Below are 10,770 nucleotides of genomic sequence, written 5' to 3' on the forward strand. Positions count from 1 at the left end.
TAAAAAAAATAACAAATATATAATGTTTTGATACCATCCAAGTTGATTTCTGGTCCTGTTGGACCCATCAATGCATGTCGCACACAATCTTGGTTACCAGCACTCTTGTTGGCACATCTTGAGTTGTTACTTGTTGTTAGGTTTTATTTCTTGGCAAACCCGTTTGACAAAACTCCTTTGAGTTGTAATTTTATTCGCATTTTTATTTCAGTGAGGCTATGAGTTGTTAGATGCGAATCCACCCCGAATCAAGCATTTCAGAGAAGTTTGTGATGATAAAGCTTTCAAGATTGCCAAGCAAAATGCAAAAATGCATTCAAAGTTTCCTGTTCGATCATGTTTTATTTTTCCAGATTTTCCAGATTTGGCCTGTCCGCTCGAGCGGGGAAACGGGCGCTCGAGCGGATATTGGAAGCTCTCAGCATCTCTGCAGTCGCCTGTAAAAATACTGGAAGGTGTGATGTTACGCTCGAGCGGATTCTCCTACGCTCGAGCGCATCTCAGTTTATTCGCACGCAGTTTTTGGTCAGTCCGCTCGAGCGGGCTGTGTTGAGCTCGAGCGGAGATCGCGGGACAGATTCTATAAATTCGCGTGTTGGGTCAGATTTTAAGGAGAACTTCTCCAGATCTTCTTTTTGGTTTCTAGGGTTCATATCTGGGGATACTTTGGGAGTTTTTCTTTGATGTTTTTATTGAGTTTTCAACTCATGATCTAAAGAGAGTACATCAAAGGTTTGTTTGTTATACACAAAAGAGAGAGTTATTCTTCAGTTGTGGATTCTGAAGAATTCGAGCCTGAAGCTTTGGTGGAATCCGGAGTGGCTCATCAGAAAGACAATTCCGTGGTGAAGATGGGGTTGGAAGAGGCACATAGAGGTTGGTTCAATTAGGCGTTGTGGATTCGCTAGGTAATTGAGAGTATACCTGTGTAATTCCTTTAATTCTTCTTAGTGGATTGTCTTGTGGCTGTTGCCCGTGGTTTTTTTATCACAGTTGGAGGTGTCCAATTGTGGTTTTTTCCACGTTAAATCGTTGTGTCTCCTTGTCTTGATTGTTTGATTGGGATAGTTATATTCTGCTTAAAATTGATACATAATCACAAATCAACATCTAGGGGATTTCTAGATTTTTCACTTGTCTCATGTATTTGCTTGCTGGGCACAAAGGCCTATGCTAAGCTACTTCTATGCTTTTTATAGACAGAATGCAACTATACTTGGAAAACTCGCTTCTCTCCACCAATATATAAACCAACATCAGTTTACGCTCCCTTTCTTAGAGAACTTGATTATTTATATTAATTGACTCATTAACAAGCAAGCAATTACTACCTCCTAAATGTTTCAAAAATAAGCTTGTCAATGTATCTCATTCTTAATATATATATATATATATACATATAGGCAATTCATACAGTGAAGCCATTCATCTATACACTGCATTTCTGTAACAAGGACCACATCCAACTATGCCTTGACTCTTCCGAGCAGTCAATTTTCTACATAAAAAGATTTGTTTATTTCTGGTGCTTAAGTTTTTAGTTTTAAACTACTTATTGCTTCTACCATTATTTGTCACAACAAACTAAAACGACATTATCTGGTACTAAACCTCTAATTAGCTAAAATTAAAAATCCCAAGTAAGTCACGGACCACCAAGTTTCTTTGCAAGAGCAGAACCAAAATTCAAGGCATCCACAAGTTGCTAGGCAACATGCCAACACCCAAGCAATTGGATGCATCTATGGTAAATGACAACCAAATAGACTGCACAAAGCTATCTATACTCAAACTATATGTAATTGTCAACCATTGGCTCAAAAGAATAACACCCAGGCAAGAGTTCTCGAGCAACAAACAGCAATATTACAACAATTAGTTTATTCCATCTTCCACTCAGATTAAAATCTTTTTCATATGCTCATATCAGCTGTATGTAAAAAAATATAATGTAAAACAGCTAATCATTTAAAACCAAATTCTAACTCATCTGCATACCATACTGTAATCCAGTATCTTTTTTAGCAAGTTTCAGAATTTCTTTTGGCAGGTAATACTGAACAATAAGCTGTATGAAAATGGGTCAGAAAACTGGTAGCACACAGCATACTTGAGATCAAACAACCCCCAAGAACAATAACAACGATGATGTGTTTTGCACTCTATTCAGTCTGTACTTATGACCAGTAAAAATAAGTACAGGATTCAAGCCAACAGGTGGGATTCTAAAGTGATTAACTAGAGAAATTCATGTGCTCCTTGGAAATGCATTTCTAAATTGTTGGATTTATTCTATGATTTAATTTGTTTCATGAGGATAAAATTCTTAGAATATGTAGAATTAAGGTCCAACTTGCAAAATCATTCGCAACACAAAAACACAAAACACAAAAACAGAACAGTAAAGTATCAATGTATGCTTGAACTCACAGATCAGACCCTCAAGTACACATATAAATTGTTTACAGATTGTAAAACCAAGAAAATGGGAGAGACCCAGATTACAGAGGAACAAGGAAAGTTTGTGCTATACATACATATATATATATATATATATAGAGAGAGAGAGAGAGGGTTTATGAGTTGCATAGAAAGGGGAAGACAGAGAGATAGAAGGATCCATACCTTGAGGAAGAGGTCGATGGAGGGAGTTGCAGACAACGTTGAAGGAGAAGATCGATTTCACTGAAAGAGCAGATTGATTTCGCGGGAGAGACGTGTTTGGAGATCGATTTCGCGCTGAAGAAGTAGATCGATTTCGCGGGAGAGACGTGAGTAGATCGATTTTGCGGGAGAGACGAGTTTGGAGAGCATTCAATCACTCTCCAATTGAAGCCAACGAAAAAGCCGCGAGGGAAAATAGGAAGCCATTTACCCAGCCCGTTGGAGTGAGAATATTAGGCTGATATGAGCTAAAATAGCTAACAGTACCAATATACCTCTTCCCTTGGAGTTGCTCTTACACCTCTTTTAGGATATATTACACCGCTTTGTAAATATTTCGTGGTTAGTATTTTTATTTAACAAAATTAATCAAAAAAATAAAATTTATAATTATTTTCATATATAATAATAAAATTATCTAAATTATTAATTAAAATATATTTATAACATTATTAAAAACTGTTAATTGACTTGATGATTTATTAATAAAATAGGCGATTTGTTATAAAATTAGAAATTTCAGGAGATGGAATGTAATTTTCAAAACCACATAGAGTAATTCGTATTTCAATCAAACCTCAGGGGTGTATTTATAATTTATCTTAATTTTAAAATAAAAATTAAGTTTTTTTTATAAAAACAAATTCAAAAATTGAGTTTTGTAATAAAATAAATCTTAATTTTTTAGTTTGTCAATTTAAACTTAAATTTTTTTTATTTATTTTTAATTTAAATTATTCGTCTATTTTTATTAAATAAAATTATCAAAAAAGACATATTTTAATCACTAAACTCAATGAAAACGAATAACTTAAATAATTTTCATACAATTACATTGAATTGAATGACTACAATATTGTTTTTTATATAGTTTTACTTAAAGAAAATGAATTGATGGTTTAAATTAAAAATAAACTAAAATATTAAAGTTTAAATTTATAATTTTTCCATACATGAGTGATACAGGGAGAAAGAAAATGTCTCACTTTGTTTCATTATTCAGCTTTCAAAATCAAATTTTGAGTTTATAATTTTTATTATTTTATTTTTAATATTTTGATCATTTTTTTTAGATGCATCTAATCTATTTTTTTGGATTAGATGCATATCTAGAAAATAAAAAAATTGAGCAAAATATTAAAAAATTATATTAATTAAAATTGATTTTAAAAATTGAATAACCAAATAGAGTGATTTATCCTTAATCATCTGTTTAAGCAGAACAGAGTATATGTGAACATAAAATTTCCTTGTTAGCAATCGTACTAGTTTCCTTGTTAAGCATCCACCACTTCAACGCAACTCGAATGAAAGAAAAACAAACTGAAGTACTGAAGTTCTTGTGGGCTAACATATTATATATATGCCTTAAGGGACAAAAGTAATGTATGTATGCCTTTAGGCAATTTCAAAGCAATCAACCGGGTTGGTTTTTTGTTGAGCAATTGATAATTTTGAAATTGCAAAGAATGTGAATGCCATACCTCCAGTTAGAGCCACAAGTCTTTTTTATGCCACCATCACATGAAGCCTCTTCCATAGCATCTCTCCTCATTCAAAAATGTAACTCCACAACCACCCTCAGAAAAGCCCGCCAACTCCACGCTCTCTTCCTAACCGCCATGCCTGCCGCCCCTCAATCACCGTTTCTCAACAACAACATCATTTCCATGTATGCTCGATGCGGTTCCCTCGGCAACTCTCGCCTCCTGTTAGACAAAATGCCTCAATGAAATATTGTCTCCTACAATGCCCTCATCGCGGCCTATTCTCGAAGCTCACGGCATGCATTTTCAACCTTCAAGCTGCTTGAACAATTGGAAACTGAAAGCCTTCAACCGAATGGCTCCACGTTCACGAGCCTTTTACACACATCTTCTTCGCTTGAAGATTGCTTGATGGGTTATGCACTTCACACCCAAGTCATAAAATATGGATTCGTGGATGATACGCGTGTCCAAACATCCTTACTTGGAATGTATTCGAATTGTGGGGATTTGGGATTGGCAAAAGAAGTATTCGGCTGCATAGTTGACAAGGATGCAGTGGCTTGGAATTCAATAATTTTTGGGTACCTGAAAAATGATAACATAGAAGGTGGTCTTCATTTCTATGGCGGCATGGCGAGGAGTGGTACGATTGCTACCCAATTCACATATTCAATGGTTTTGAATGCCTGTGGCAGACAAAAAGATCATAGCTTTAGGCAACTTGTACATGCCCAAGTGATCATATCTGGCGTAACAACTGATTTGCCTTTGTAGAATTCACTGCTTGACATGTACTGCAGTTATGGAGACATTCACACGGCATTTGAAGTCTTTAGTAGAATTGAGAACCCTGATTTAGTTTCATGGAATTCAATGATGGCCGGGTATTTAGAGAATGGTCTTAGAGAGGAGGCCATGGAAATGTTTGTCCAATTGTAGCAAATGTCATTTGTTAAACCAGATGAGTATACGTTTGCAGCCATCATATCTACAACAAGAACATTCCTCGGTTCTGAATATGGAAAACCACTGCATGCATAAGTCATCAAAACAAGATATGAGCTGAGTGTCTACGTAGGAAGCACGTTGATATCTATGTACTTCAATAATTCTGAAACCAATTCAACTCAAAAGATTTTCAGTTCAATTTCAGAGAAAGATGTCATTTTATGGATCGAGATGATCACAGGTCATTGTAGAACAGCTGATGGAGAGAATGCAATTAAGTTGTTCCATGGAATGCTGCAGGGAGGCCAAAAGATTGATAGTTTTGCTCTCAGTAGTGCTCTGAGCACGTGTGCTGACCTTGCGACTTTGAAACAAGGTGAGATGATTCATTGCCAGAGTGTAAAAATAGGATATGATGTTGAAATATCGGTCCATGGCAGTCTAATAGATATGTACGCCAAAACCGGGGACCTTCAAGCTGCTAAATCGACAATTTCCCAAGTCAAATCCCCTGATTTGAAGGCCTGGAATGCAATGCTTGAAGGGTATAGTCACAATGGGAAGACAGAAGAAGCAATGAAGATTTTTGATGAAATTCTAAAGAACAATCTCAGACCAGATCATGTAACATTCATTTCTCTCCTAACTGCTTGTAGCCACTGTGGATTGACTGATGAAGGAAAGTTTGTATGGAATTACATGAAAGAAAATGGTTTGAGACCTGGGCCTAAGCACTACTCTTGCATGGTTAGTTTGTTGAGTCGAGCAAGACTGTTGGAAGAGGCAGAGGAAATGATTTCCGAGTCACCTTTTAGTGAAGATTACATTGATTTGTGGAGAACATTGTTGGGCTCATGTGTCACCAACAGAAATTTAGAATTAGGGGTTCGCGCTGCTGAGGAAGTTTTAAGCATAGACACAGATGACAATGCAACACACGTATTGCTTATCAATCTTTATGCAGCTGCAGGGAAATGGGACGCAGTCACAAGAATGAGAAGAAAGATGAGAGGGCTGATGTTGGAAAAAGACCCTGGTTTAAGCTGGATTGAGGTTATGAATGATATCCATGTGTTCTCTTCCGGTGATCAATCACATCCGAAGATCAATGAAATGCAAGATGAATTGCATAGACTACAAGGAAACATGAAAAGATCAAAAACATATGGAAAATGAGGACAACTTTGAATCTTTTAATTAGAAGTGATATGGCATGGCGAACCTAACGCGTCAGCAATCATGGCCTCGGTGATGCTGACGAGATGGCCATCAATGGTGGACAGCAGCCTAGGCTCAGTGAGTGACTCATGTAGGTTCTGGTAGAAGAGTCGTACCAGACGAGGATAAGTGGGCGCTGTCACAGTGCAAATGCCCAACTATTGCCGGAGTTGGAGTTGCTCAACGACCCAAGAAGTGGCCAGGTCATGCCAAAAATATGGAATGTTGAACTGCGTGAGCTTGTGAAGAGGGCATGAAGCCCACTTCGGCTGTGGCAAGTCACCCGGCGGTGGTGGCGAGGATGGTGGTGACCGTGGCGGTGGTGGTGCCGAAGAGGTAGAACCTCTGGCCTTTTTGGAGGCCCGAGCAGATACACGTCGACTCATATCATGCACACACCAAAAGCAAATAGACACAAACCCGTGGAACCAATCATGAGAATAAAGTAAAATATGAAAGCACAAATTTGCCCACCAATAAACCACATGTAATTCTCAGTTTAAATATATATAAACTAAAAGAAATAAACTAAATACTGACTAAATAACCTAGTGACTAAAAGAAATACTGACTAAATAACTAATGACTAAAAAATTAAACTAATAGAACTAAACTATTTAAACAACCTAAACTATCAAGTAGAAAATGAATGAAGAAAATAAAATAACAGAAACTACAATAAAATAAACTATAAATGAAACTAAACTATAAAATAAACTAAACTAAATAATAAAATAAACTAAACTAAACTCTTTTTTTATTTTATTTTATTTTATTTTTTATTGTTCTAAGTTAGTAAAAGAGAAGAGAATAAAATAAAATAAAATTTAGAAAATAAAAGAAAATAAAAATAAAAACTAAACTACCTAACAATTAAATGAACAATTACATCATAAAATAAAAATAAAAATAAAATCACTAACTAAACAAGTAAAATAAAAATAAAAATAAAAACAACAAACCACTAACTAATGAAACTAACGAGAATCACTACTAAACAATTTAAACTAAACAAATATAGTAAATAAAAAAAACTAAATTATTATTATTATTAGTACCATTATTGCTGAGTTTTTTTTCTTGGGACTGCACGTGCGTCGGAGATGGCCGCACATGCGGCAATCGTCTTCCTTCACTGCAAATTTTTTTTTTTTTTAAAGGATGAACACTAGATCAACAAAAAAATAAATAAAAACAAAACAAAAACTCCACAAATTGACTCCTACGTCCACAAATCTACACATAAAAGAAAAAAATTACCTTGAAAAAGTGGAGAAAGAGAGAAAAAGAATGGAGATTCGCCGGAAAAAATGGTGGTCGCCGAAGATTTGTCGGACGGAGAGGGAAGTGATGCCGGCAGTGAGATGATGGTGGTGAGGAAGAAGAAAGAAGAAGAAAAGGGAAGAAAAAGAAAGAAGAAGAAGAAGAAGAAGAAGAAGAAAAAGAAAAAGAAAAAAAAAATGGTGAGTTTGTGGGGTTGAGAGAGAGAGATATGATGAGAGGTAGAGAGAGAGGGAAATCTGAGAGTGATTAAGAGAGAGAGGGTTAGTTGTTGATAAGGTTTTTTTTTTTACGAAAATAGAAAATAAAAATAAATAAATAAAATACGAATTTTTTTTATAGATATATATATATATATAAAAAAATTTACAAATAAAATAATTGTATATTTATTTATGTATTTATTTAAAATTTATTTACTTATTTATTTATTTTGAAATAAGTAAAAAAATTAAAAATGAAATTAAAAATAATAAAAATAGAAGAAAACAAAACAAAACAAATATTTTTTTTTATTATTTTTTTTTTGAAAATAGCCGCACGTGCGGGAGTGTACGCCGCACGTGCGGCAGTATACCCCACACCCACCCCTGCACCTGCTTTTAAAGCAGTGTGCAAAATCAAATTCACAAACTTCTTGCACGTGCGGGGGTCAAGGCCGCACGTGCAGCGATTTTGCTCTCTTGCTCTTTTTTTTTTTTTGAAAACGGCGTTCCGCACGTACGAGAGTCAAGCCGCATATGCGGCTTGGTGGACGCACGCCTCTCCATACCTGCTTTTAAAGCAGTGTGCAAATGTTGGATTTGGAATTGAGCCGCACGTGCGTGGGTTGTGCCGCACGTGCAGAATTATTTTTTATTTTTTATTTTTTTTTGGAAGAAATTCTAAGCATTTTGAATGTGGTTGAGTACTTGATTTCCCATAAACCACGAAGCAGAAATCAAGGTCTTAACCAGGCTAGGGAGGGTCCCTTCCACCCACACGCATGCAATGACATTTTTCTGCTACATGGCAACAGCATAGTTTAACAAAAACAAGAAGCGCTCGCAAGCGTACATGCTTCAAGAAAATGGAAAACTAACTCCCACCACCTAACAAAAGGCACTAGAGTTATGGCATAAAGTTGCCACTTCAGAATCCCCCAAGTAATAAAACCCAGCGTAGTTTATAGCCTTCGAGCTATTGACCAAAAACAACAATTAACAAATACAACATTTTTTTTTATTTTTTTATTTTGGTATAACTATATATAAATATATATCTATATTTACAAAAGATTAAAGAAAATAAAATAAAAACCAAGTACAGCCCAAAGTATACTTAACCATTTCTACCTTCAATTGACATCTGAAATAAATATAGTATTTTAGAAAATATCAGAATGCCTGCTAAAGATATAATCTTCACGCGAAAACCACGGGTACTACTTTTCTCCCTAACTGTGTTTGTAACTTTCCTTATTCTCCAACAGGGTGACAGACTAGGTTGATTTGGTATCCAGAATTGAGGCGCATAAAGCTACCTCAACCTATGGGGCTGCCATACAAAGTTCAAGCTGGGGTAGTTTTGAAGCAATCTCTACACCCCTGGGTATTTAAACTAGACTCTAGTCTCGGAAATTCCAAACCTTTGTGTTCTAGGCTTTGCCATTCGAACTCTAGTTTCCACCGTCTCAGTTGGTCTCCTAGGAATTCACTACAAACACGGTTAGGTGGCTATACCAGACCATCAGATGCCGTTCGGGCACGACTAACACCAAAGGAATTACACCTTTAGAGGATTTAAAGTCTCCTAGGCGCAAATAAAGCACAACAAGAACAAAGAAAAATAGAATAGAATAGAATAGAAAGAAAGGAGAACAAGAAATCAATCTGTCAATCATAGTAAAAAGGGTCCATCAAAGCAATGGACTCAATCATTTCCCCATTCCCAATCTCCTCTATAAATGGTTTCAGTCTTTGGCCATTCACTTTGAAAGTGTGGCCATTCTTTGGATCTTGCACCTCAATGGCGCCATGAATAAATGCCTCAACAACCACAAAGGGTCTATCCCATCTAGATCTTAGTTTACCCGGAAAGAGTCTCAATTTTGAATTAAAAAATCACACTTTTTGGCCGGGTTCAAAGGATTTTCTATTAATGTGCTTGTCATGGAATTCTTTAGTCCGAGCTTTAAAAACTCTCGAACTCTCATTTGCATCATTCCGGATTTCCTCCAGCTCATTGAGTTGCAATTTCCGGTTGAGCCTAGCCATGGCCATATCGAAGTTAAACTTCTTTATGGCCCACAATGCTCAGTGCTCAAGTTCAATCAAGAGATGGCAAGCTTTGCCAAACATCGCTCTATATGGTGACATCCCAATGGGTGTCTTATAAGCAGTGCGGTAAGCCCATAATGCATCAATTAACCATTGTAACCAATCTTTCCTATCTGGCCTCACCGTTTTCTCTATTATGTGCTTTACCTCCCTATTTGAGACTTCTACCTGGCCACTAGTTTGAGGGTGGTATGGAGTGCTAACTTTATGAGTGATAGAGTATTTATTGACTACCAACTCAAAGAACTGGTCACAAAAATGCGTACCCTAATCACTTATTATGGCTCTAGGAAACCTAAAACGACTAAAGATGTTTTCATGCAAGAATTTGATTACAACTCTATGATCGTTTGTTCGGGTAGCTATCACCTCCACCCACTTAGACACATAATCTACTGCCAAGAGAATATACTCAAACCCAAACAACGACGGGAAAGGTCCCATAAAATCAATCCCCTAAACATCAAATCTTTCTACCACAAGAATAGGGGACATTGGCATCATGTCATGCCAAGACATCGAACCCATTTGCTGACAGCGCAAACAAGTTCTACAAAATTGATGGGGCATATTTAAAATTTGTGGGCCAATAAAACCCGCTCTGTAAAATCTTGGCGGTCATTTTATGCCCACTAAAATGATCGCCACATGCAGAAGAATGACAAAATGTAAGAATGCTATGCACCTCACTCTCCGGCACACAACGTCAGATCACTTGGTCGAAGCAATATTTAAACAACTCCGGATCCTCCCAAAAATAATACTTGACCTGCGAAAAGAATCAGTCTTTGTCTTGCTTAGACCAATTCTACGGAATTTGTCTAATGGCCACGTAATTCACAATATGTGCA

General features: G+C 36.4%; 1 pseudogene; it reads left to right on the forward strand.

The window, feature by feature from the left end:
- The first annotated feature begins 3,986 nt into the window (after positions 1–3,986).
- LOC114314812 (pentatricopeptide repeat-containing protein At3g50420 pseudogene) lies at positions 3,987–6,797 on the forward strand (annotated as a pseudogene).
- The last annotated feature ends 3,973 nt before the right edge of the window (positions 6,798–10,770 follow it).

Source organism: Camellia sinensis, chromosome 1 (assembly GCF_055761805.1).
Source record: "Camellia sinensis isolate YWXY chromosome 1, ASM5576180v1, whole genome shotgun sequence".
NCBI lineage: Eukaryota > Viridiplantae > Streptophyta > Magnoliopsida > Ericales > Theaceae > Camellia > Camellia sinensis.